The following is a 27471-nucleotide window of genomic DNA, read 5'->3' as shown; positions in this document are numbered from 1 at the left end:
ACACACTCACCACTCTGTGTAAAAAACTTACCCCTGACATCTCCTCTGTACCTACTTCCAAGCACCTTAAAACTATGTCTTCTCGTGCTAGCCATTTCAGCCCTGGGAAAAAGCCTTTGACTGTCCACACAACAAATGCCTCTCATCATCTTATATTTCTCTATCAGGTCACCTCTCATCCTCCTTCGCTCCAAGGATTTTCTCAATTTGTTTTTGTTCTTTAAGAGTCATCCAAATAAGTGGCTATTCCAATTAACTGATGGCCCAATTAACCAGAATCCACTGTATTACACAGTCTGATTGACAGCAATAAATTACCTAGCTTGTAGTAGCTGATGTCATCTTCTTGATTTATTGGAGGATGAAGGCTAATCCTGCACTGAGTCTTTCATAAAATTCCTTTTTCTCAAGATGCTATTGTAAATGTCTGCATTCTCCAAAGAAAGTCCATGAGAAATCATAACAGCTTTGCCTATGGGAGCCACTCTACCACAAAAGCCAGACCCTTACTCCATTTTGTCATTGTAAAGGAATTTGTATTAGCTGTTATAATGATTTTATGTTAAATTTCAAGTGATAGTACTTTAGGAAACAATATATGAGTAATTTCAGACATGATCTATATTAAGTGTGATATGTATGGGTGGAACAGTTGAGATTGGTTCCCAAGTGTATCCATTGCAACAGCCTTCCTCCCTTCATTCAGCTCTACTGCAGCCTCAGTGAAAAAGATTGGTTGCTTCAATGAGTCAACAACTCCATTGTCTTTTCCTCATGTGAATACTAGAATGGCATAAAATAAATTAGATCATTCCAGTTTTTTTCTCCTTCAGTATTCCACAACTGTAATCATATGGCTAAACTCTTTACATCACATTGTTGTGTAAACCTAAAGCTTTCCACCATCTGTCTTGAATGTGAATACTGCCCATTTAATTTAATTTCCATAAAGACACAACACCAGCCGGGATATGCTCTTGCATTTTCACGTCAGCTCTGGAAATAAACCACTGTTCAATGTGTACTGACCTTGGATTCCCACTAATCAGGTACTTGCCTTTGTTTGGTCAGGGTCATCGGTCAGAAATAAAAGCAGAAAGCCTGGGCAACACCTGTGGAGATAGACAAAGTTTTAGCAGAACTGCAGAAAAAAATGAAGCTCATCAATTATAGCCTCATTTCATGACATGAAGTGAGATTTGTTAGCAAAATTTATATAGGAATCATCATATTTGGAGCCTAGAAGTTGAACCCATTTGTGCACATTTTGTGTGCCTGATTGCACAAAGTTTGGTATCCAGCACCGAGAAAATTGGACTGGACTAAACTGTGCATAGTTGGCTTAACACGGCTGAACTTTCCATGGCAGCGGTCACTGAAATGGGTCATGCTGTGCTTCCTTCACTGCTGACAGACATTAAAGATTTGTATCCTACAGCCTCCAAAACTCACTGACAGAAAACCAAGGAGCTCCTGTCACAGGGCTGGGGAATAAAAATGTTATTTATAAAATCTTCACAGAAATGTTGAATTCTTTTGTATAGCAGCCCTCTGCCTCATTGTCCTCTGGTTGGCATTATGGATAACCAGCCAGCAGTGGTCCTTTTAATTGCAACTGCAGCTGTATCCTTGCTTCTTATCAATAGACCACCGTCTGTGCAGATCGATAATAACATCTCCTCCTCTCTGAAATTCAACACAGGTGCACCTCAAGGATGTGTACTTAACCTACTGTTCTTCTCTCACTGCACTTCTGACTACATGGCTAAGCACAGCTCAAAGGCCATCTACAAATTTGACAATGGCACCACTATTGTTGGTAGAATCTCAGATGGCAACAAGGGGGTGTACAGGAGTACGATAGATCGGCTGGTTGAGTGGCATCACAACAACAGCCTCGCACTCAGCACCAGCAAGCCCAAGGGATAGATTGTGGACTTCAGGGAGTAGAAGTCGGGAAAACACATACCAGCCCTTACTGAGGGGTCATTGCTGGAAGTGGTGAGCAGCTTCAAGTTCCTGGGCATCAGTATCTCCGAGGTCCTATCCCGGGCCCAACATATTGATGCAATCCAGAAGAAGGTAGCAGCTCTATTTAATTAGGAGGTTGAGGAGATGTCACCAAAGAGGACAACGCCTGATCGCATATACGTCCGTAGTCCTGATCGGAGAAGGCGATGTAGCGGACGTAGCCAATCTTGTGTATCGTACGTCTCTGGAGTGTAGTAGTGTTATCTGTCTGTTTAATTTTCTTTCGAAAATATTACTGTAAAGTGCGTCATGGCTTCCAAACGCAGGTTATTTGACCTGAAACTCTTCCAGTGGAACGCTATGAGGAAGTTGAGAACAGTGATATGGATGATCCTGATTGTCTTTGATACAAATTCTGTGTGATATAGGCTAAGAAAGTGTTTACATAAAAGTTGAAAAACTGAAAAAATTAAAAAGGTTAAAATGAAATTTTAAAAATAGTGTATGTATGTATTATAGTGTACAGTATACAGTTTTAGTGTAAGTTCTTGGCTATTTAGTCAATACAGGTACACTGCAGTACTCCATATAGGTTTGCTGAGTATATAATATGGTGTTCGCACAACGTCCAAATCACATAACATCTGATTTCACAGAATGTATCGTGGACATTAAGTGATGCACACCTGTATGTTGGAGAGCGTTCTGACCCTCCGTGTCACAGCCTGTTGTGGAGACTCCAATGCACAGGATCGCAGGAGGCTGCAGAAGGTTGTAGACTCACACAGGCGTTGCCCTCACCACCATCAAGAACATCTTCAAGAGGCGGTACCTCAAGAAGGCAGTATCCATCACTAAGCACCAACACTATCTGGGACATGCCCTCTCCTCGTTACTACCATTGGGGAGGATGTACAGGAGCCTGAAGACCCATACTCAATGATTTCGGAACAGCTTCTTTCCCTCCACAATCACAACTCTGAATGGTCCATGAACACATGATCACTACTTCATTATTCCCTTTTTGCACACAATATTTTGAAATTAATAGTAATTTTCATGTCTTTGCATTGTACTGCTGTTGCAAAACAACAGATTTCAGGACATATGTCAGTGAAAATAAACCTGATTCTGATTCTTTACTGATTACTGCTTATAACAAATGATGCATGCAAACACCAGTGCCCCTGATCTGAAGTAGCTTGGACTATTTAGATAAGATGAATATCCAAAGTCTTTTCTTCAAAGTGGAGGCATCCAAAACCAAAGGGTGCAGGTTTAAGGTGATGGGGGAAAGATTTAAAAGGGACCTGAGAAGCAACTTTTCATACAGAGGGAGGAGAGTATCTCAAACGAGCTGCCAGAGGAAGTGTAGAGGCAGGTGCAAATATGACACTTAAAAGTCATTTGAACAGTCACATGAAAAGCAAAGGTTTAAAGGTTTGTGAGCCAAGTATAGACACATGTAACTAGCTCAGTTAAGTTGTGAACTCAGATCAGTCCCTCATGAAAACCAGCATCCTCTCTGTCCATGGACTCTCTATACCTCTAGCCACCTCAGGAAAGCATCCAACGTAATCAATGACTCCTCCCCACCCCCAATCCCGATCATTCACTTTACTTTCCCCTTCCACTGGGCAGAAGATACAAAAGCCTGAAGACGCACACCATCAGGCTCAAAGACAGCTTCTCTCCTGCTCCATAAGCAGACCTCTTAAACGGAACTCTCAATCTCGCAATTCACTGTCTTGTGACCCTTGCATTTCATTGTCACCCGCACTGAGCTTTCTTTATAACAGTAACCGCGTACAAAATTCTACATTCTGTTACTGTTTTTCCCTTTGTTCAACCTTAATGTACTTAACGTTTTGAAATTATCTGTAAGGATGGCATGCAAAACAAAGCTTTTTACTGTACCATAGTGCATGTAGCAAAATAAATAATTACCAATTACCAATTCCAACTTGATCGGTATGGATGATATGGGCCAAAGGGCCTGTTTCTGTGCTGTATGACACTATAAATCTATAACTCCAGAACACAGAAGTCAATAACACCATTCATAGATTGGAGAGAGCCCAGATATCTAGGAAAACAAGATATCTCCTTTCCCAGTAATTCCCCTCAGCTCCATATCAATTTTTCCTACTACCACACTTTGGCTGCCATGGAGAGTTCTGCAAGCAATGATTTGTTTTTCAGCAATGATGCTATCCCTACAAATGACCCCAGATAGGAACTATATAGATACTCTTTTAACAAATAAATATGCATTATTTTTAATATATTTCTGCCCAATTTTGCAAGTTTCTGTGAAGATCCTAATTACAATTAATGCAGAACCTATATAGTTCATCAGAAGTGGGTAAAATCCAGTTACTGAGCAATATTAACATTTTGACAGTTGAAATGAAAGTAAATGAAAGTAATGAATATAATACACCATAGTGGATACTTTAAAGTGGGAGCATGTTTTCCTGGAAAAAATCTAAGAAGAAGGCTTAAGTCATTGGTGGAGATCTTCCATTCTAGCCTATCATTTGACACAAATCACAGTCACACTTTATAAATATCTCTGGATTCGGCCCAGATCCTCCATGTGAACACTAGGCTTTTTCCTGGTTTCCTTTTCGACAAACCACAGGAAAATCTGAGTTTCTTCTGGCTTGGAGTCAGACAGTCATAGAATACTGCAGCACGGAACCAGGCCCCTTGCCCATATAGTCCGCGCTGCATTGTTAATCTCCCTGCTCCCAACAACCCGCACCTGGACCATAGCCCTCCATGTCCCTCCCATCCATGTACCTATCCAAATGCTGAAATTGAACCCACATTCTTGTGTGTCAGAATCAGAATCAGGATCTAGTTTATTATCACAGTCAGGTTTATCATTCACCTTATACAAGACCAGCTCTCCCAACCACTGCCTCCTCAGTGTAAATCATCTGGAGTATCTCAGAAAGAATTCGGGTATTTGATATTTCCAAACAACTTTATTGCAGCTTTGACTTGCTATTCATGACTAATCTGCATGATTTCATCATCTTTTCACCCACAAATTTCTCCTTCTCTCTTCAGTTCACATTTCTCTCTGTCTTTGACGAATCGGTGTCAGGGTCCAGTGGCACGGATTACAAGACTGAGGACCCTGCAGTGCTGCAACTTTCCTCTGCCTTCACTGCTGTTGTGATGTGCCACCTTCTGCCAGCTCCGCCACAGGGGTCTTAGTTGGATCACAGCACACTGGCAAACCAACTTTGCATTCACCACAGTACAAACAGGTTGTTTGTATCATATGGAGTCCAGAATTACACACTATAGTCCAACTGTGGCCAAACGAATGTTTTAGATTGGTTGTATAATATCTGGCATCCTTGCTCTTATACGCCATATCTCAGTCAATGAAAAAAGTATATCATGAATGTCCTCAAAAATGGTAAGTGATGTATATGTGAAGGACTAATGGAGCTAGGTTAGTCATACTGAATGATAGGACCCTTGGAAATACTACGGAACAGAAGGACTCCTGGTGTGTGTGTTTTAAGGATTCTTGAAAGCAGCAGTACAAGTGGATAACGAAGGTGGTAAGAAAATTAAACCCAGTGGGTCATTATTCTGCTCATTTTATCAACTCAAATTACCAATTACCTAATTTGAGAGACAAATTATTAAAATTTGGCTTTCTTGGTTTTACTAAAAAAATTGATTTACATAGTGTAAAAAAAAATCAAGTCTGGATGCACCTCATTGTCGTTTGTAAAAATAATTGAAATATTTGTGCTCATTTTGAATGAACAAATAACAGATAGCTTTCCAGGGAACTAACAACAGCTTTTAGGTTACTAACATGGATCTGGGCAAAAACAGCAAAGGATAAAGAAAGAGCTGCTCTCAGGATGCTACAAGGACACATTATCTTGATCATAGATCACTTGATTTCTGCAGGGTGGAAAATTAAGTCTTAATGTATCTCATTGTCACCATCATTAGTAAAACTAGTTGAAGCATTCTGCGTTTAACTTGAAATAACAGAAAACACATTGAAATTTCTGGGAAAATGACAGGAATCTTGTAAATTACTAAAGTGGATTTGGGCAATGCAAAGCAAACTAATCAGCTTTATTATGATGACTATAATGCAAATTTTTGTTTATTATCAGCTCTATGCAGTTGAAAGCACTTGAATCTGTAGATTATTCATTCAAGATCCAGCCTAGGCACCTAGGATGACACTCCACTGTAGTCTGAGACGCACTGTTAAATACACTAGCTTCGAATATCCTCAGTACCACTGAGATGAGTGGTAGAATCTGGGTTGGGGGTGACACTGAGGGAATATTGGAAGAGTAAAATGGGATCAATTGGGAGAATAAGATAGGATCAGTGTAGGATTAATGTAAATGAGTGTTTTATCATTGGCATGGAGTCAAAGCACTAAAGAGTCTATTTCTGTGCAGTATGACCCGATAACTTCTAAAGACACATCGAATCATTGTTGTGCTATGATCTAATCATTGCTTGGCTGTAGGCTTACCTACTTTAAGTTCAGTAGCAAGGGCCTTCAATTACTGATGAACATCAAATGCTGGCTAAAGTCACTTCCTCAAATTGTGGTATTTCCTATTAGTCCTGAGCAAAGAAGCTGCTCCGAGATCATTAATGGTTTAGATACGACAGGTAAAGGGAAGTGTCATTTTAGGAATGGTCCAAGAATTAGAAGGCACATACAGTATTTAAACCTTTGAGAAAAAAACACAAGACAATGTGAGAAGGAACATTTTTACGCGGACAATAGAATGGATTTGGAATTTACTCGCTGTAGGGGTAGTGAAATTGCTGTTGTTAGTGTCTTATAAAATTGAGTAGGAACTTCAGGTTATGGGAAAGAGCAGGGGATTTGGGATAGTGAGTCATTCTACTTGGAGATGGCATAGACTCAAGGGGTCCAAAGGTGTTCGGTGCTGTAACAGTTCTATGATTCATTCATTCTAGAACTGTGTCTCCTACATTTATAGAAAAGGCTAAACCATGGATTACTGCCTGCCTTCTGAATATAAACAACTTTAAATTATGAGCGATCCCAACAAATCAAGGTTTTTTATAACATTTTAAACACAAACTCCTATTTGACAGATTTCAGCTTTCACATCAAATATACCATTTCATTAATTTGACTCAGAGCTATAACCTGAGAAGTTCATTTATAGGAAGTTTTGTATTACAAGGGGAATAGTTTACAGCTCCCCCGCACAAATCAGCAGCTATCAAAGGATGAAAACAATATTAGCTTTCATCACAGGAGAAGGAAGGGCAAGAATCAGATACTAGAGAGTACACCTGTTTGAGTACTGTTGTGGGGGAGCGACCTGCCTGGGGGAAGCAACAGCGGTCGCGTCTCAGGCAGAGTCTGGCCCTGTGGCTCAGAAAGGTAGGGAAAGGAAGAGGGTGGCAGCAGTGATTGGGGACTCTATAGTTAGGGGGCCAGATAGACGATTTTATGGATGGTAGTTTGCCCCACAGGTGCCAGGGTCCGGGATGTTTCTGATCCCATCCACAACATCCTGAAGTGGAATTTGATCAGCCAGAGGTCGTGGTACATATTGGTACCAATGACATAGGTAGGAAAAGGGAGGAGGTCCTGAAAACAGAATACTAAGAGTTAGGAAGGAAGTTGAGAAGCAGGACCTCAAAGGTAGTAATCTCGGGATTACTGCCTGTGCCATGTGACAGTGAGTAGAGGAATAGAATGAGGTGGAGGATAAATGCGTGGCTGAAGGATTGGAGCAGGGAGCAGGGATTCAGATTTCTGGATCATTGGGACCTCTTTTGGGGAAGGCGTGACCTGTACAAAAAGGATGGGATGCACTTGAATCCCAGGGGGACCAATATCCAGGAAGGAAGGTTTGCTCAGGCTATTGGGGAGAGTTTAAACTAGAATTGCTGGGGGGTGGGAACCAAACTGAAGAGATGGAGGAAGAGGCAGTTGTCTCACAAATAGAGAAAGCTTGGAGACAGTGCGAGAGAGAGGACAGGCAGGTGATAGATAAGGGATGTGCTCAGACCGATGGTTTGAGATGTGTCTATTTTAAAGCAAGGAGTATCATGAACAAAGCAGATGAGCTTAGAGCATGGATCAGTACTTGGAGCCATGATGTTGTGGCCATTACAGAGACTTGGATGGCTCAGGGGCAGGAATGGTTACTTAGAGTGCCAGGCTTTAGGTGTTTCAGAAAGGACAGGGAAGGAGGCAAAAGAGGTGGGGGCATGGCACTGCCAATCAGAGATAGTGTCATGGCTGCAGAAAAGGAGGAAGTCATGGAGGGATTGTCTACTGAGTCTCTGTGGGTGGAAGTTAGGAACAGGAAGGGGTCAATAACACTACGTGTTTTTAATAGACCACCCAATAGTAACTGGGACATTGAGGAGCAGATAGGGAGACAGATTCTGGAAAGGTGTAATTGTAACAGGGGAGATTTTAATTTCCCAAATATTGATTGGCATCTCCCTAGATCAAGTGGTTTAGATGGGGTGGAATTTGTTAGGTGTGTTCAGGAAGGTTTCTTGACACAATATGTAGATAAACCTACAAGAGGAGAGGCTGTACTTGATCTGGTATTGGGAAATGAACCTGATCAGGTGTCAGGTCTCTCAGTGGAAGAACATTTTGGAGATAGTGATCACAATTCTATCTCCTTTACCATAGCATTGGAGAGGGATAGGAACAGACAAGTTAGGAAAGTGTTTAATTGAAGTAATGGAAATATGAAGCTATCAGGCAGGAAATTGGAAGCATTAATTGGGAACAGATGTTCTCAGGGAAATGTATGGAGGATATGTGGCAAATCTTCAGGGGATACTGTACTTGTGTGGTGTTCTGCATAGGTACGTTCCAATGAGACGGAGAGGATGGTAGGGTACAGGAACTGTGGTGTACAAAGACTGTTGAAAATCTAGTCAAAAAGCAAAGAAAAGCCTACGAAAGGTTAAAAAACTAGGTGATGATAGAGATCTAGAAGATTATAAGGCTAGCAGGAAGGAGCTTAATAATGAAATTAGGAGAGTTAGAAGGGGCCATGAGAAGGCCTTGGCGAGCAGGATTAAGGAAAACCCCAAGGCTTTCTACAAGTATGTGAAGAGAAAAAAGATAAGACATGAGAGAATAGGACCAATAAAGTGTGACAGTGGAAAAGTATGTACAGATCCAGAGGAGGTAGCAGAGGTACTTAATGAATACTTTGCTTTAATATTCACTGCGGAAAAGGATCTTGGAGATTGTAAGGATGACTTACAGCAGACTGAAAAACTTGAGCACATAGACATTAAGAAAGAGGATGCACTGGAGCTTTCAGAAAGCATCAAGTTAGATAAGTCACTGGGACCAGACGAGATGCACCCCAGGCTACTGTGGGAGGTAAGGGAAGCGATTGCTGAGCCTCTGGTGATGATCTTTGCATCATCAGTGGGGACGGGAGAGGTTCCGGAGGATTGAAGGGTTGCAGATGTTGTTCCCTTATTCAAGAAAATGAGTAGAGATAGGTAAGGAAATTATAGACCAGTGTGTCTTACTCCAGTGGTTGGTAATTTGATGGAAAGGATCCTGAGATGCAGGATTTATGAACATTTGGAGAGGGATAATATGATTAGGAATGGTCAGCATGGCTTTGTCAAAGGCAGGTCATGCCTTATGAGCCTGATTGAATTTTTTGAGGATGTGACTAAACACATTGATGAAGGTAGAGCAGTAGATGTAGTGTATATGGATTTCAGCAAGGCATTTGATAAGGTACCCATGCAGGACTTATTGAGAAAGTAACTAGGCATTGGATCCAAGGGAACCTTGCTTTGTGGATCCTGAATTGGGTTGCTCACAGAAGGCAAAGAATGGTTGTAGACGGGTCTTATTCTGCATGGAGTTCGGTTATCAGTGGTGTGCCTCAGGGATTCCTTCTCTTCGTGATTTTTATAAATGACCTGGATGAGGAAGTGGAGGGATGGGTTTGTAAATTTGCTGATGACACAAAGGTTGGGGGTGTTGTGGATAGTGTGGAGGGCTTTCAGAGGTTACTGCAGGACATTGATAGGATGCAATACTCATCTGAGAAGTGGCAGATGGAGTTCAACCCAGATAAGTGTGAGGTAGTTCATTTTGGTAGGTCAAATATGATGGCAGAATATAGTATTAATGGTAAGACTCTTGGGAGTGTGGAGGATTAGAGGGATCTTGGGGTTCAAGTCCATAAGACCCTCAAAGCGGCTGCGCAGGTTGACTCTGTGGTTAAGAAAGCATACGGTGCGTTGGCCTTCATCAATTGTGGGATTGAGTTTAGGAGTCAAGAGGTAATGTTGCAGCTATAAAGGACCCTGGTCAGACCCCATTTGGAGTACTGTGCTCAGTTTTGGTCGCCTCACTACAGGAAGGATGTGGAAACCATAGAAAGGGTGCAGGGGAGATTTACAAGGACGTTGCCTGGATTGGGGAGCATGCTTGATGAGAATAGGTTGAGTGAACTTTGACCTTTCTCCTTGGAACGGCAGAGGATGAGAGGTGACCTGATAGAGGTGTATAAGATGATGAGAGGCATTGATCGTGTGGATAGTCAGAGGCTTTTTCCCAGGGCTGAAATGGCTAACATGAGAGGGCACATTTTTAAGGTGCTTGGAAGTAGGTACAGAGGAGATGTCAATGGTAAGTTTTTTACGCAGAGATTGGTGAGCGCGTGGAATAGGCTGCCAGCGACAGTGGTGGAGGCGAATACGATAGGGTCTTTTAAGAGACTCCTGGATAGCTACATGGAGCTTATAAAAATAGAGGGCTATGGGTAACCCTAGGTAATTTCTAAATTAACTACAAACGTTGACTGTACTCTTTTCTGTAGATGCTGCCTGGCCTGCTCAGTTCCTCCAGCATTTTGTGTGTGTTGCTTGGATTTCTAGCATATACAGATTTTCTCTTGTTTGTAAATGTGTTTTTATCTCTATTACTAACTTATGAGATCATCTGTATGAACACTCCGTCAACTTTGTTCCAGAAACAATGAACTGAAGTTTTTTTTTATCCAGCTGAAAACACTTTGTTCCCAATAAGTAGTTTCCTCCATCTCAGTAGGTATGGCTACAGGAACCCAAGCACATTCAAGTTTTATGGTACATGGTGCGCTGACGCATAAACAGCAAAATATATCTGAAATTATGTTTCACTGCTATCTAACTTAACATTTCATTACCTTATCTCATTTGGTTTAACCTTTGAATAACAGATTTTATTAAAAATAGGAGTGTTTAATACAAGTTAATTAGTAGGATATTCACAAATTTAGATGCATATCAAAATGCAATATTCATTTGATATTCTGAGTGCGAGGAACAACTATTAGAGACCAAGGTAATGAGAATATAGGGATGATAAGCGATATAGAGGTCAAGTAATAAAGTGAATGAGATACAGGATCTGTATGATGTGCCGGAATGAAGCGTGGATATATTGAATGATCTTTCGTTTCTTCCATATGTTCTTATTTTATGAGGGAGTTTTACTGCCAGTTAATTAGATTTACAAATAGCACACACAGTCTACACTGTTGCTTTCCACTTTTACAAATTAAGACTTACTGTTCCAGAATGTAAGTGTTTTCCAGGAACTGAAAGCCAATAAATATTGGTGCTGTCTCCCAGAGTCCAGTGTTTCCCGTACAAGAAACGGAGACTGGTGCGGTGGAGAGTCTGTACATGTTGTGGGAATTATTATCCTTCAATTAACCAGCATTTTTCAGAGGAGGACATTAAGAATAGCCAAAGTTTGAGTGGGAATATTGGTGAAACTGCCAATTACTGCCAGAAACCAGAGAATCTGTATGACTGATGCAAATGAAGCAATCCTTGTTGCAAACGATTCCATGCACTATTTTGAAAGCCATAGGGAAAACTTCCCAGTTATTCTGAATAATATTTATAATCAATAATTTCACCATTATCACATTAGCCTGATTTTGTGAGGGAAAGTGGGCAAATTTTATGTACTTCCGTTAACCACACTTTAGGAAGGATGTGGATGTCCTGGAGAGAGTGCAGAGTAGATTCACCTGAATGTTGCCTGGAGTGCAGGACTTTAGTTATGGGGAGAGATTGGATAGGCTTCAAACAATACAAATAAAAATTGCTGGTGAACGCAGCAGGCTGGGAAGCATCTATAGGAAGAGGTACAGTCAACGTTTTGGGCCGAGACCTTTCGTCAGGCCTAACAGAAGGAGTATAGTGAGAGCAACAGAGGGAGAAAAAGGAGAGAGAGAAAAAAAATTCTCTGTAACTTCCACCACCTCCAATGGGATCCCACCACTGAACACATCTTTCCCTCCCCCCCCCCCACTTTCCGCAGGGATCGCTTCCTACGCGACTCCCTTGTCCATTCATTCCCCCCCATCCCTCCCCACTGATCTCCCTCCTAGCACTTATCCTTGCAAGCGGAACATGCCCTTACACTTCCTCCCTCACCACCATTCAGACAGTCCTTCCAGGTGAGGTGACACTTCACCTGTGAGTCATCTGGAGTGATATACTGTGTCTGGTGCTCCCGGTGCGGCCTTCTATATATTGGCAAGACCCGATGCAGGCTGGGAGACCATTTCGCTGAACACCTACGCTCTGTCCGCCCGAGAAAGCAGGATCTCCCAGTGGCCACACATTTTAATTCCATGTCCCATTCCCATTCTGACATGTCTATCCACGACCTCCTCTACTGTCAAGATGAAGCCATACTCAGGTTGGAGGAACAACACCTTATATTCCGTCTGGGTAGCCTCCAACCTGATGGCATGAACATTGACTTCTCTAACTTCCGTTAATGCCCCATCTCCCCTTCATACCCCATCCGTTATTTGTTTATTTACTTTCTCTCTCTCTCTCTCCTTTCTCTCCCTCTGTCCCTCTCACTATACTCCTTGCCCATCCTCTGGGCTTCCCCCCTCCCCCTTTCTTTCTGTCTAAGCCTCCTGTCCCATGATCCTCTCATATCCCTTTTGCCAATCACCTGTCCAGCTCTTGGCTCCATCCCTCCCCCTCCTGTCTTCTGCTATCATTTCCGATCTCCCCCTCCCCCTCCCACTTGCAAATCTCTTACTATCTCTTCTTTCAGTTAGTCCTGACAAAGGGTCTTAGCCTAAAACCTCGACTGCACCTCTTCCTAGAGATGCTGTCTGGCCTGGTGCATTCACCAGCAATTTTTATGTGTGTTGCTTGAAATTCCAGCATCTGCAGATGTCCTCGAGTTTGCGCTTTTGGATAGGCTTCATTTGTTTTCCCTCAAGTAAAGGAGGCTAAGGGCTGACCTGACAGAAATATAAGATTATATGAGGCCTAGTTAATGTAGGTGGTCTGAATTATTTTCCCATGCTATTAAAAACAAGATGTCATAGGTTTAATGTGAGATGAAAGACTTTTAAAGGAGATCTGAAGGGTAAGCATTTTACACAGACAGCAATTGATTTCTGGAACTCATTCTCAGAGGGGGTGCTGAAATCAAATATATTTAAGAAGCATTTAGGCCGTCACTTAAGAAGGCGAGGCGTTAAAGAATATAATCCTAGCGTGGGCAAAAGTGTAGGGTAGAAAGTTTGGCACAAATGTGGTGAGCCCAAGGGCCCATTTCTAAGCTGTACAACTCTATGACTCAATCTGTGTCAACTTTCCCCTACAGAACATTCAGCAACATTGGAATACTACACAGTTAACCCTACAGGTCCTGAAGCTGCAGTTAACTATTCACTGTTGTTTCTCCGAATGCCTAAAATTGTAATAATTCATCCCACTTTTGCTGGGGGAATCCACAGCTACAATACGTCCTTTCCCAGGTTGTGTTTGGTGTAGAGAGTGTCCACCATTAATTTTAGTGGAAGAGAATTGCTGAGCTGGAATTTAGTGAGTGATTCTTTATCGGGGTAACTCCTTTGCAGCTCCCAGCTGTTTGGTAAGTTTGGATTTATTCAAAAGTCAGTGCACTGCCTTTTAAATCTATGACTTTGTTGTTTTGGGAACTTACTGGGGATAAACTGCTTGTTGCTTTCTTACACAGCCAAAGGAAACAATTTGCCAAAGTACTCATTTACTACAGATGGTTTTGGGACGTCCTGAGGCTACTTGGCACAATGTAACTGCAAGTCTTTCTTTCTTCTCAAAGGCATGAAGCTGGCAACTGCAACATTAGATAAACACAGGTCACCTCTGAACCCTTGGATATCAAAAGGTATATTGACGGTGAGCCAACTTACTTTGGTGTTGTAGGAACTATACCACAGATTGAAAGCAACTGAAATTATGGACAAAAAGTCAGCATTATAACAACTTTTCCCCTTTAGGAATAAACATTAGGTTGTGGAATCTTTGTATAAACTCCAGTTAAAGTACAACATACTTCAATTATGCCAACGTTTCTCTTTCCCTGCGTGGGATACAGTAACTTGTAATCCATTCTTTTCCCTAATGGTGGCAGGACTGCATGCGAGTATTTCACACACTGCTTTATGTTCACAACCTCGATGAGTATGTAAAGTAGGAATTTTATAAATATCCCAGTTTTAGCGTTCAAAATAAATTTATTATCAAGGTATGTGTATGTCACCGTATGCTACTGTGAGATTCATGTTCTTGCAGGTGTTCACAGGAAAACAAAGCACAACAGAATGAATGGAAAGCTATGACAAACAACCGAAGTGCAAAAGAAGACGAACTGTGCAAATAAAAATAAATAAATAATACTGAGAACCTGAGTTGTAGTGCCCTTGAAAGTGAGTCCATAGATTGTGGACTCAGTTCAGTGTTAGACTAAGTGAAGTTATCCTCACTGGTTCAGGAGCCTATTGGTTGTAGGGAAATTACTGTTCCAAAACCTGGTAGTGTGGGACCTAAGGCTCCTCTACCACGTTCCCAATGGCAAAAGTGAGAAGATAGCATGGCCTGGATGGTGGGAGTCCTTGATGTTAGATGGTACTTTCTGTTTTAAAAGAACATCTGTAAAAATTCATTTTTATATCTAACGTTTGGCTTGCTGATTTGAACAATTTTGCTTAAAATAAAAAAAATTGACACGGTCGACAGTAACAGGTGTGAAATGATAATGAACTTGAAACTTTCATGTCAATTCTTTCAGGACTTGACAGGCAGAAAATGGTTCTTTGTCCATCAGGAAGGCCCAGGAATTATTTGGTAATGGAGCCAGACTGAGCCCATTTCAGTGTTAGCAAGCAAGGGGAAATGATTATCTCACATGCATCTTTTCTTCACTTTTGCATAAACCCAAATTACAACAGCTACCTTTCGCTTTATAACTAATATTCTTTTCCAGAATTCCAAAGAAGATTGATTGATATAGTGCTGGTAATAAAGCAACATGATCCAAGATACATTGCTGAAATATTACCGATCCAAATTTGGAACACATCCAATCTGGAGGGTATTAGGACAGGGTCAGCAGATATAGTAGGTTTTAAAAGAGGGACCAGGTAGTCAGGCAGAAATTCTTTTGTTATTATTTCCAGACACCCTTTATCATTTTTTCCTTGTTTATTAATTTATATTTTAAACTTTTTTTTATTATGTTTCGATCAAGAATACAGAGCAACACAAAAGGTGCTGGAAGAAAGCAGTGAGTCAGGCCTCATCTATGAGGAGAAATGAATAGTCAGACCCTTCATCTGGATTGAAAGAAAGGGTCTTGACCCAAAACATTGACTGTTCGTTTCCTTTTATAGATGCTGCCTGACCTGCTGACCTGCTATGCGTGTTGTCCCAGATTATAGCACCTGCAGCCTCTTGTGTCTCTATCAATAATTCCCTTTTTCATGTTAACCTTTGCACATAAACCAAGGGAGGAGCATCTTGTTCTATCTGCAGTGTAACAGCATGGCAAAGATGTAATTTTGCAAGTATATTTCCAGTGCTATTTGGGAATCCCTTCAATTCATTTTGAAGGAAACAATGTTACAAATAGGCAATCTGTCTAATTATCACCATTGTCAGCCCGATCCCATACATCATTTGACTATAAAAGTGATAGTGATACAGGGGTTCTCATTGGCTTCTATTCTAGGGGCTTTGCTTCCCTTTGCACTGACTAAACTGAATAAACAAACGATTAATCCAATAACTAATATACAATACGAATATGGTTTCAATTCTGTAAATTTTTTGGATTGAATAAATTTATTCTATCAAGTCCTATTATAGCTAATTCTTTCTTCCAACCATCCAGAACTGATCAAGCTTTTCTTTTATGGAAAACAAAGGGAATAATATGTTTTCATGATTTATTCATGGATAATTGTCTCATGTCCTTTGAACAGTTGTCTAATAAATATAATCTGCCTAGATTACATTTTTTCAGATATCTACAGATTAGAAGATATTTGAAGGTTATTTTACCTACTTTTCCGATATCACATCAAATTGAAATTACAGAAAATTTTCCAGTTTTAAACCCCTACCAGAAGAGTTTAATAGCAACTGTTTATGATTTAATTGTGAAAATACGTCTAGGTATGTCTGATAAAATTAAGAATGAATGGGAAAGAGAACTTCGGGTATCTTTACCCATAGAGAAATGCAAGAAAATTCTCCAACTAGTTAACACTTCTTCAACGTGTGCTAGGCACGCTTTGATACAATTTAAGGTGGGTCATAGGGCCCATATGTCTAAGGATAAGTTAGCTCATTTTTATGGTCATATAAATCCTGTCTGTGACAGATGTAATTCTGAGGTAGCTTCCTTGACGCATATGTTCTGGTCTTGCCCTCTTTTGGGAAAAATATTAGAAAGACATTTTTGATATTATTTCAGTAGCTTTACGTATTGATTTACAACCTCATCCTATTACTGCAATTTTTGGATTACCAATGATAGACTTTATTCATTTATCCCCATCAGCTTGTCGTTTGATTGCATTTGTTAAATTAATAGCCAGAAGATCCATTTTATTTAAATGGAAAGATTCTAATCCCCCTACTACATTCCAATGGTTTTCCCAAACTATAACATGTTTAATTTTGGAAAAAATTAGGAGTGGTACCACTGATCCTTGGGTTAAATTTGAAGAAACTTGGAGGCTATTTATTCAACATTTTCATATGATGTAAATTGACCTTTTTCGAATCCTTTTTAATAACTTTTTGTTTGTGTATAGAGGAGCGGAGTTAATGACAAATAATGATTTTAACTGATGAAATATGGCAGCCCAGTTTCTGTTTTGTTTTGTTTTTTTTAGTGTGGGGGTAAAAACTTTTCTTTTGGATCTTTTTCATGTTCAGTTATTAAGAGATTGGGAGGTTTAAATTAAATATGTTACTCAGAGTCTGCGTCTGTATACATTAACCGTTATTAATGTAATCCCGATCTCTTTGTATCATTATCATTATTATGTTTATCAATTTGAAACTCAATAAAAACGAGTGAAAAAAAAGTGATAGTGAGTTGAAATACTCTGCTGGTAAACCAGATTTACATAGTATGAATGCAGAACCTTAACCCATGGGTTCAAACTTTCCTTATCTAAACCTAACGCAGAGACTTTATAAAAATAGGTTGCTTTTCTAAAGGAGTCTTTTAATAAAGACATTCTTGGCACAACAACAGGTGTAAACGTATTTCAACTGAGGGAGCTAAATCCACAGCTCGATTATGGCTTAAGGTTTAGCAATCATTGAAATAGATTAAAAAATGTGTAACCGCACCAGCTGCCAGCAACACATCTTCCAAGTCTATATCTTAAAGTATCAGTCAAAAATATGAAGCTTTTCTACAATGTATAAGGTCTAAACTACAGCTTCCATCCATTCTTTTATCAAATGCATCAGACATCAAGTGTGAATTCAGTGTCCAGATCGGTTTCCCTGTGATATGAAGTTGGATGTTCTCCTTGGTGCCTCCTAATGGTTTCATAATGATTCAGATTCAGATTTATTCATCATGTCTATGTTAAAACATTCAATGAAATGTTTTGTCTGTATTAACAACCTTAACAACCCTAGGGGCAGACCACAAGTGTTGCCACACATTCCAGCACAACATAGCATGACCACAATGTTCAACACAGAAACTCAATACAACACACAGCACTCAACAACACAAGCAGCAGCAAAAACAACAATAGAACAAAACAACAACAGCAAAACAACTCCCTTTCCCACCCACTCACTCCCTCACACACACAAGCTGCCAATCCTTGGCCTCAGACTATCAAACTCACAGACATCAGGCCTTCAACCACCAGTATCTAGCCCAAGTATGTGGATTTCATAGTCATGGTCATACTTTATTGATCCCGGGGGAAATTGGCTTTCATTACAGTTGCACCATAAATAATAAATAGTAATTAAACCATAAATAGTTAAATAGTAATATGTAAATTATGCCAGTAAATTATGAAATAAGTCCAGGACCAGCCTATCGGCTCAGGGTGTCCAACCCTCCAAGGGAGGAGTTGAAAATTTTGATGGCCACAGGCAGCAATGACTTCCTGTGACGTTCTGTGTTGCATCTCGGTGGAATGAGTCTCTGGCTGAATGTACCCCTGTGCCCACCCAGAACATATGTAGTGGAAGGGAGACATTGTCCAAGATGGCATGCAACTTAGACAGCATCCTCTTTTCAGACACCACCGTGAGAGAGTCCAGTTCCATCCCCACAACATCACTGGCCTTACGAATGAGTCTGTTGATTCTGTTGGTGTCTGCTACCCTCAGCCTGCTGCCCCAGCACACAACAGCAAAAATGATAGCACTGGCCACCACAGACTTGTAGAACATCCTCAACATCGTCCAGCAGATGTTATAGGACCTCAGTCTCCTCAGGAAAAAGAGATGGCTCTGACCCTTCTTGTTTACAGCCTTAGTGTTCTTTGACCAGTCCAGTTTATTGTCAATTCGTATCCCCAGGTATTTGTAATCCTCCACCATGTCCACACTGACCCCCTGGATGGAAACAGGGGTCACCGGTACTTTAGCTTTCCTCAGGTCTACCACCAGCTCCTTAGTCTTTTTCACATTAAGCTGCAGGAAATTCTGCTCACACCATGTGACAAAGTTTCCTACTGTAGCCCTGTACTCAGGCTCATCTCCCTTGCTGATGCATCCAACTATGGCAGAGTCATCCGAAAACTTCTGAAGATGACAAGACTCTGTGCAGTAGTTGAAGTCCGAGGTGTAAATGGTGAAGAGAAAGGGAGACAAGACAGTCCTCTGTGGAGCCCCAGTGCTGCTGATCACTCTGTCGGACACACAGTGTTGCAAGCACACGTACTGTGCTTTGCTGACTTTGCAGATTTGCAGACTTGCTGACATTGGGACTCTGAACTCTAGGCTCTGGCCTGGACTCATTCCTACCTCTGCACTCACTGACTTTGGTCTTCGACCTTTCAAACTTTCTACCACTGGACTCACCAAACGCTGGATTTTGATCTTCGGTTTTGCCCTCCATACTTCTTCAACCTTTGGATATTGATCTCAGAACTCGCCAATCGCGGGTTTGACCTTCAGGTCATGACCACCGTGACTTCTTGAATCGTTGACCTTGGGCCTTGACTTTCAGACCTTCATGAACCACCAACTCGGGATTCAATGACTTGAAAATTACTAGTCTCCCCAGTGCCTGTCAATCCAACACAACCCAATCTCCAGGTCACTGGCCTCCGAGTTAGGAGTATTCCAGCCTGGACTCTAAACACCAGCTCCTGCCCCTGACCTCTAACTCTCCTTCATCCCTGTCACTAAACTACAAACTGACTGCTAACTCTCCATGCTGTCCCAAACCATCACTATGAACATAAAAATCAGAGCCACAACATCGATGGACTTTGTAGCTGGGTGCCATCTTGGTCATGAAATATTCAGTCTCTTTACTATTATTACAATGGAATTTTTATGATTTAGATATAGCTGCTAGAATATATATAAATGAATTTTGCACAGAAGGAAACATTTCAAACACACCAGTGTTAGATGTCTAAGACACTACACTATTAACAGAGGACGTCTGCAGTATTTAGACATCATTACCTTGGAACAAAAACAGACCAAACTGCAGTTGGGTTAGGTAGAGAGACACATAGACAAGAGAGGCTTAGAAGGATATGGGCTAAGTGCAGGCAAACGTGACTATCTCAGCAAAACAATTTAGACAAGTTAGGCAAAAGTTTCTATACTGCAAGCTCACTGACAGTAGGCTCATGTCATGTGCAAGGAATCCAATAAAGAATCTAATCAAAATGACAGTCCCTTGAAAAAGTATTCAATACCCACAACTATTTTCACATTTCACTGATCATTTTATACAGTTGAAATATATTGAAGTAGGATTTTTGAGCTAATGTACAAAACATTGTGCACATGTCAAATCAAAAGAAAAATTCCAAAACATAACAATTAGCTAAAAATTAAAAATCAAAATTATCTGGCTGAAGAAGTATTTATCTCATCTACACTAACTTTCCTCAGGGGCAATACACAGTGTTACCTTACCAACTCACCCAATTTTTCGATGTAGAAAGTTGGTGTATAGTCATAGTCATAGTCATACTTTATTAATCCGCGGGGAAACTGGTTTTCATTACAGTTGCTCCATAAATAATAAATAGTAATAGAACCAAAAATAGTTAAATAGTAATATGTAAATTATGCCAGTAAATTATGAAATAAGTCCAGGACCAGCCTATTGGCTCAGGATGTCTGACCCTCCAAGAGAGGAGTTGTAAAGTTTGATGGCCACAGGCAGGAATGACTTCTTATGACACTCAGTGCTGCATCTCGGTGGAATGAGTCTCTGGCTGAATGTACTCCTGTGCCCACCCAGTACATTATGTAGTGGATGGGAGACATTGACCAAGATAGCATGCAACTTAGACAGCATCCTCTTTTCAGACACCACCGTGAGAGAGTCCAGTTCCATCCCCACAACATCACTGGCCTTACGGATGAGTTTGTTGATTCTGTTGGTGTCTGCCACCCTCAGCCTGCTGCCCCAGCACACAACAGCAAACATGATAGCACTGGCCACCACAGACTCGGAGAACATCCTCAGCATCGTCCGGCAGATGTTAAAGGACCTCGGTCTCCTCAGGAAATAGAGACGGCTCTGACCCTTCTTTTAGACAGCCTCAGTGTTCTTTGACCAGTCCAGTTTATTGTCAATTCATATCCCCAGGTATTTGTAATCCTCCACCATGTCCACACTGACCCCCTGGATGGAAACAGGGGTCACCGGTACTTTAGCTCTCCTCAGGTCTACCACCAGCTCCTTAGTCTTTTTCACATTAAGCTGCAGGTAATTCTGCTCATACCATATGACGAAGTTTCCTACCGTAGCCCTGTACTCAGCCTTTTTTATCACCTGCTTTTAATGAATTCATAAGAATTAATACCCCCCCCTCTGTCAGGTCCAGTAGTACGGTAGATTTCAACATACCAAACCAAAATATAGACAAAAGAGCATTCAGGACAAATCAGGGAAATGATAATAGAGAAACATAAATTTGGGGAAGTGTACAAGACCATCTCAAAGGCGTTGAACATACCTCGAAGCTCGGTGCAGTTCATCATGAAAAAGTGGAAAAAATATGAAAGCACAGCCACACTGCCTAGCTCATGCCATCCTCTAAATGTTGCCGCTGGAAATGAATGGCACTTGTAAAAGAGGCTACTATGACACCAATTGTCAATGGCTGCAACTGCAGATGAAGTTCATGGCTCCACAATCTCTAAGACCTAAAACAAAAAGGATATTTATGGAAGAATGGCAAGGAAGGAACTCTAGCTAAAAAAAAATTTACTCTTTGCAAAATGTCATTTAGAAGATACTGTAAAGGAGTGGAGGAAAGTCTTGTGGTCAGATGAATCTAAAGTAGAACTTTTTGGCCTCAACATTAAGTGGTGTATACGTAGTAATACACAGCAGCCAGGTAACACCATCCCTACTATAAATTGTGGTACGGGTAGCATCATGCTATAGGGATGCTTTTCAGTAGCAGGGACCGGAAATCTGGTCAGGATTGATGGAAATATGAATGCGGCTAAATATAGAGAGATACTGGATAAAATCCTACTAGCCTCCGCCAGAAAGCTTAATCTGGGGAGGAAGTTTGTCTTTCAGCAGGGCAACAACCCAAATCACTCTGCCAGAACAACCATGCAGTGGTTTCAATTGAAGAAAGTTGATATCCTTTAGTGGCCCAGTCAGAGTCCTAACCTTAACCCAATCGAACATCTCTGGCATCTCAGACTTAGAGATTGCTGTCCACTGCCGCACCCCAACTAACCAGGCACAGCTTGGACAACTTTGCAAGGAGGAATAGACAAATCTTGTTCCATCATGATGTGCAAAGCTAATAGAGACTTACCCAAAAAGACTTCTGGCTGTAATAACTGCAAGAGGTGATTCAACTAAGTACTGAGCAAAAGGGAATGAATACTTTTGAACTGCTGACATTTCAGTTTCTGAACTTATAGCTTTTCATGCTTTACAATTTTCCCAAACCACTCATCGATGCTCCTAACTCAACAGACTCTCTGGGCATGGTACTGAGACACGTACCGGAGCTCTGCAGTTGCCTCCTGCAGAGCATTCTTCTGATGTAACAGAAGTGCTTTGTGAATGTAAACAGAATTAGGATTCAAGTTCAAGTCAAATTTTAATTGTCATTCAACTATACACATGAATATAGCCAAATAAAACAGCGTTCCTCTGGGGCTACGGTGCAAAACACAGTACTAACAGTAACTCAGCACACAGCACATATAATTATGATAGCAGAAAAAACATACAGTTACAAAATAATAAAAATAATAATATAGGCCAAATGTGTGAGTGTCGCAGCCTGTTGTTTGAAGGTGCATGGATGTTCTCCTGCAAGAGCATCCTGCAGCAGTTTCTCATCTCGCGCAAGTACAACTGCACACAAACTCAATCCGGCTTGTCTTCCCTGAAGTGAACACTGGAGGGCAGCACAGATGGGAGAGCCAACCCCCGATATGTCACGGCATCCAACAGCACACAGCCAGCTTCAGCATCTCCTCACCCAGCAGCTGCAACAGGCAACTCCTGAGGCATGATGGTCTGGTCCACACCCCAACCAAGGCCATGTAGTTACCACATTTTTGGTCTCACTAATGAACCTGAAAAACGTGGAACTTGTTGCTTTGCAGCACCAGTACAGTGCAATACATCAAATATACTATAAATTGTAAGATATGTATATATTTTTAAAATAAATAAATAGTGCAAAAAGAGAGCAAAAATTGTGAGGAAAAAAATCATGGGTACAGTGCCCATTCAGAAAACTGGTGGCAGAGGGGTAGAAGCTGTTCCTAAAACATTTACTGGTTGTCTTCATGATCCTGCACCTCTTCTCCGATGGTAGTAATGGGAAGAGGGCGGGTCTTGGTGGTGGGAGTCCTTAATGATGGTTGCCGCCTTTTGAAGCTGTCCTTGGTGTTGGGGAGGCTAATGCCCATGATGAAGCTGGCTGAGTTTACAACCCTCTGCAATTTTCCTCTGATTCTTCCATCCTACCTGAGCTATAGTAAGTGTTCAAGTTAAAGCCCTTCTCTATATGTACTGCCTTATCAATACCCTGCCTCTAATATGCCAATGTCTTCAGTCATCTGTACATACTTTACATTTTGGAGGTATTGCAGGAGGAATAGTCTGTGAAGGACAAAATGTCGTATAGTTCTCTCAAAGAATCACAGAATGGCGCTTTAAAAAGGTAACAAGAGGGACTTTCAAAGAATGGGAGAGTGAAACTCAAGGGAGGGAATATTTAACCAGGAATCAACTGGGCCTTTAATGGGGAGGAGAAGTAGACTTTTCACAAGGAAGAGGAATGGATTTTTAACACGATTAAGCAAAGGAACTCTTTAACAATAACTAGAATAATGAACGGCCAAGTAGTTGTTAACAAGAGCTGACTGTTGGGTAGGCCTGCTCGATTCCTTCTGTAGATGCTTCCATCACTGCCTTGGTTAATAAGGCCATAAGGCCATAAGATATAGGATTGGAATTAGCCATTTGGCCCATCGATTCTACTCCGCCATTGCACTGTGGCTGGTCCAATTTTCTTTTCAGTCCCAATCTCAGGCATTTTTCTCCGTATCCCTTCATGCCCTGACCAATCAAGAATCTATCAATGTACATGGAGATTTGGCCTCCACAACTGCCTATGCAAAGAATTCCACAGATTCACCACTCTCCAGCTAAATAAATTCCTCCTCATCATCGTTCTGAAAGGATGCCCCTCTATTCTGAGGCTGTGTCCTCTGGTTTTAGACTTCCCACCATAGGAAACATCCTCTCCACATCCACTCTATCAAAGCCTTTCACCATTCAATAGGTTTAAATGAGGTCACCCCTCATTCTTCTATATAAAAAAATGAACAAAAACGGATCAGGCACATTGACCCCCAAATCCCCCAGAATATAAAAAGCTATAAGACTAAAAAAAAGACATATCCAAAACATAGAAAACCTGGGTAACATTCTCCAGGGACCGCAGCAGACATTTCCCTCTCCAGTAGTGAGCAATCCCACTGGCGATCAAAAGACAGTCATCCTTCTCCAGTAGCCGAGCGATGCCCCAATGGTGAAAAGGCAGTCTCCCCTCTCTGTAGTCAAACAACATCTGTGGGAAGAATTGACAACGTTTGGGGTTGAAATCATACATCAGGACTGAGAGTGGAGAGGTGAGATGCCCAGTATATAGACAAGAAGGGCAGTGGTGAGACCGGAGAACAGGATAATTAGTGGACTGGGGATGGGTATAAGACGACAGGCAGTTGCGCCAAATGGGTGGGTGCAACAGCAGTACAGGGCAATAGATATACTATAAATTATAACAAATATATATATATTAAAAATTAAATAAGTGGTGCAAGAAGAGAGCAAAGTTGTGAAGTAGAGTCCATGGGTTCAGTGCCCATTCAGAAAGCGGACGGCAGATGGGAAGAAGCTGTCCCTAAAACATTTACCGTGTGTCCTGCACCTCTTCTCTCCAGCTGTATCAAGCACTCTCTGACCTGTCCATAGAACAGTCAATGTTTCCCACAGAACCACAAAAGCAGTGGAAATACGTAATCCTCGACCCTGCAGAACTGCCTAAGAAGAAAAAGAGGAAGATGCATTTGGAAAGTATGTGGGCTTGCCCTCACATATAACAGTGTCTCTCTAACACTTTACCAGGGCAGGAGACCAACAATGACTTACAAACTGAAGCTCACAGAGGATCCATTTCTTGAGTTGCTTTGTTACTCCAGACATTGTCACTCAGATACCGAAACCAAAACTGAAACTGTAAAACCCTTGTGTATTAAGTCACAACTTGGCTGAAAAAATACAAATTACAGATGCAATGAAATGTTTGAGGTTGTGAGTCATTTAGACAACCATGTATTCTTGTTTCCGTTCCATACCAGCTGCAAGTCCAAGATTAGTGTCAACCTCTGGATGATGTGTATCACGAACACGAGAGAGTCCGCAAATGCTGGATATCCAAAACAACACAAGACAAAATATTGGAGGAACTCAGTGGCTCAGGCAGCATCTCCAGAAAAGAGTAAACTGTCGACGCTTCAAACCTTTTTTTAAGACTGATGCTGAGCTTGTAGTTAGAGGTCACTGGCCACAGGACGTCCAGAGTAGTAATCTCTGGATTGCTGCCTGTGCCACGTGCCAGTGAAGGTAAGGATGATTTGGCAGGTGAATGTGTGACTGAGGAACTGAAGCAGTGGGCAGGGGTTCAGATTTGTGGACTATTGGGATCTGTTCTGGGGAATGTATGAACTGTTCAAAAGGGATGTGTTACACCTGGACCGGTGGGGGGGGGGGGGTCCAATATCCTTGTGGATAGGTTGGCTGGAGTTGTTTAGGAAGGTTTAAATTAATTTGGTAGAGGGATAGGAACCAGAGTGATAGTTCTTAAGAGGAGGTAGTTGGTTTACAAACAGAGGCAATGTGTAGTCAGGAGAAGCTGTTGATAGGGCAAAATTGCAGTCAACTAGATGAGTTGCAATGTAAAAGGCAGTCAAAATCAAAACGGGTGAATGCAGGACTGAAGGTCTGTTACTTGAATGCATGCAGGATACAGAATATGAAAGATGATCTTGTCACACAGTTATAGATTGGCATGTGTGATGTTGTAGGCATCACTGAATCATGGCTGAAAGAAGATTACAGCTGGGAGCTTAATGTCCAAGGATACTCATTGTATTGAAAGGACAGGCGGGAAGACAGAGAGGGTGGCATTACTCTGCTGGTAAAAAATGAAATCAAATCATTAGAAAGAGGTGACATGGGATCAGAAGGTGTTGAATCATTGTGGATAGAACTAATGAACTGAAAGGGTAAAAAGATCCTATTGCCAGTTGTATACAGATCTCCAAACAGTAACAAGGATGTGGTCTACCAATTACAACGGGAGATAGAAAATGTATGTCAAAAGGGTAATGTTACAATAGTTATGGGGGATTTCAATATGCAGGTAGATTGGGAAAATCAGTTTGGTGCTGGATTCAAAGAGGGGGAATTTCTAGAATGCCTACAGGATGGCTTTTTAGAGCAGCTCATGATTGAGCCCACTAGGGGATCAGCTATTCTGGATTGGGTGTTGAGCAATGAAACAGAATTGATTAGAGAACTTAAGGTAAAAGAATCCAGAGGGGAAAGCGATCATAATATGATGGAATGCACACTGAAATTTGAGAAGGTGAAGCTAATGTCAGATGTATCAGTATTAGAATAGAGTAAAGGGGCTTACAGAGACATGAGAGAGGATTTGGACAGAATTGAATGGAAAAGAACACTGGCAGAGATGACGACAGAGCATCAAAGGCTAGAGTTTCTGGAAGCCATTCAGAAGGCACAGGATATATACATCCCAAAGAGGAAGAAGTATTTTAAAGGCAAGATGACACAACCATGGCTAACAAAGAGAGGGCATATAATACATCAAAAATTAGTGGGAAGTTAGAGGATTGGGACGCTTTTAAAAACCAACAGAAGGCAACTTAAGATGGTACAGATGGAATTTGAAAGTAAGCTAGCCAGTAATATCAAAGAGGATACCAAATTTTCTTCAGGTACATAGAGTAAGTGCAAAAGAGACACAAGAGTGGGTATCAGACCACAGGAAAACAATGCTGGAAGGGTAGTGATGGGGGACAAGGAAATGTGGACAACTATATTGCATCAGCCTTCACTGTGGAAGACCCCAGAACTATGGTGGAAGTTCTAGGTGCCAGGGATCATCAGGTGTGTGAAGTTACCATTACTAGAGAGAATATTCTTGGGCTATTGAAAGATAGTTGATATATATATATGACGATAGTTGTGTCACCTAGACAAGATGGTCTACACCCCAGGGTTCTGAAAAGGTGATCGAAGAGATTGTGGAGGGATTAGTAATGATCTTTCAAGAATCACTGGATTCTGGAAAAGTTCCAGAAGACTGGAAAATTGAAAATGTCACTCCGCCT

General features: G+C 41.3%; 1 long non-coding RNA gene across 1 annotated transcript; it reads right to left on the bottom strand.

Annotated features, from left to right (window-relative positions):
* Positions 1–956: 956 nt before the first annotated feature.
* LOC140196062 (uncharacterized) lies at positions 957–25269 on the bottom strand. Its single transcript, XR_011885605.1, has 4 exons — positions 25205–25269; positions 24970–25096; positions 24471–24623; positions 957–1112 (listed from the first exon to the last, which is right to left on the bottom strand). It is a non-coding gene; the product is annotated as an uncharacterized lncRNA (long non-coding RNA).
* Between the last annotated feature and the right edge of the window lie 2202 nt (positions 25270–27471).

The sequence above is a fragment of the Mobula birostris genome, chromosome 4 (assembly GCF_030028105.1).
Source record: "Mobula birostris isolate sMobBir1 chromosome 4, sMobBir1.hap1, whole genome shotgun sequence".
Taxonomy (NCBI): Eukaryota; Metazoa; Chordata; class Chondrichthyes; order Myliobatiformes; family Myliobatidae; genus Mobula; species Mobula birostris.
The sequence above is the reverse complement of the archived record's forward strand: the minus strand, read 5'-3'. Positions and strand labels throughout refer to the sequence as shown.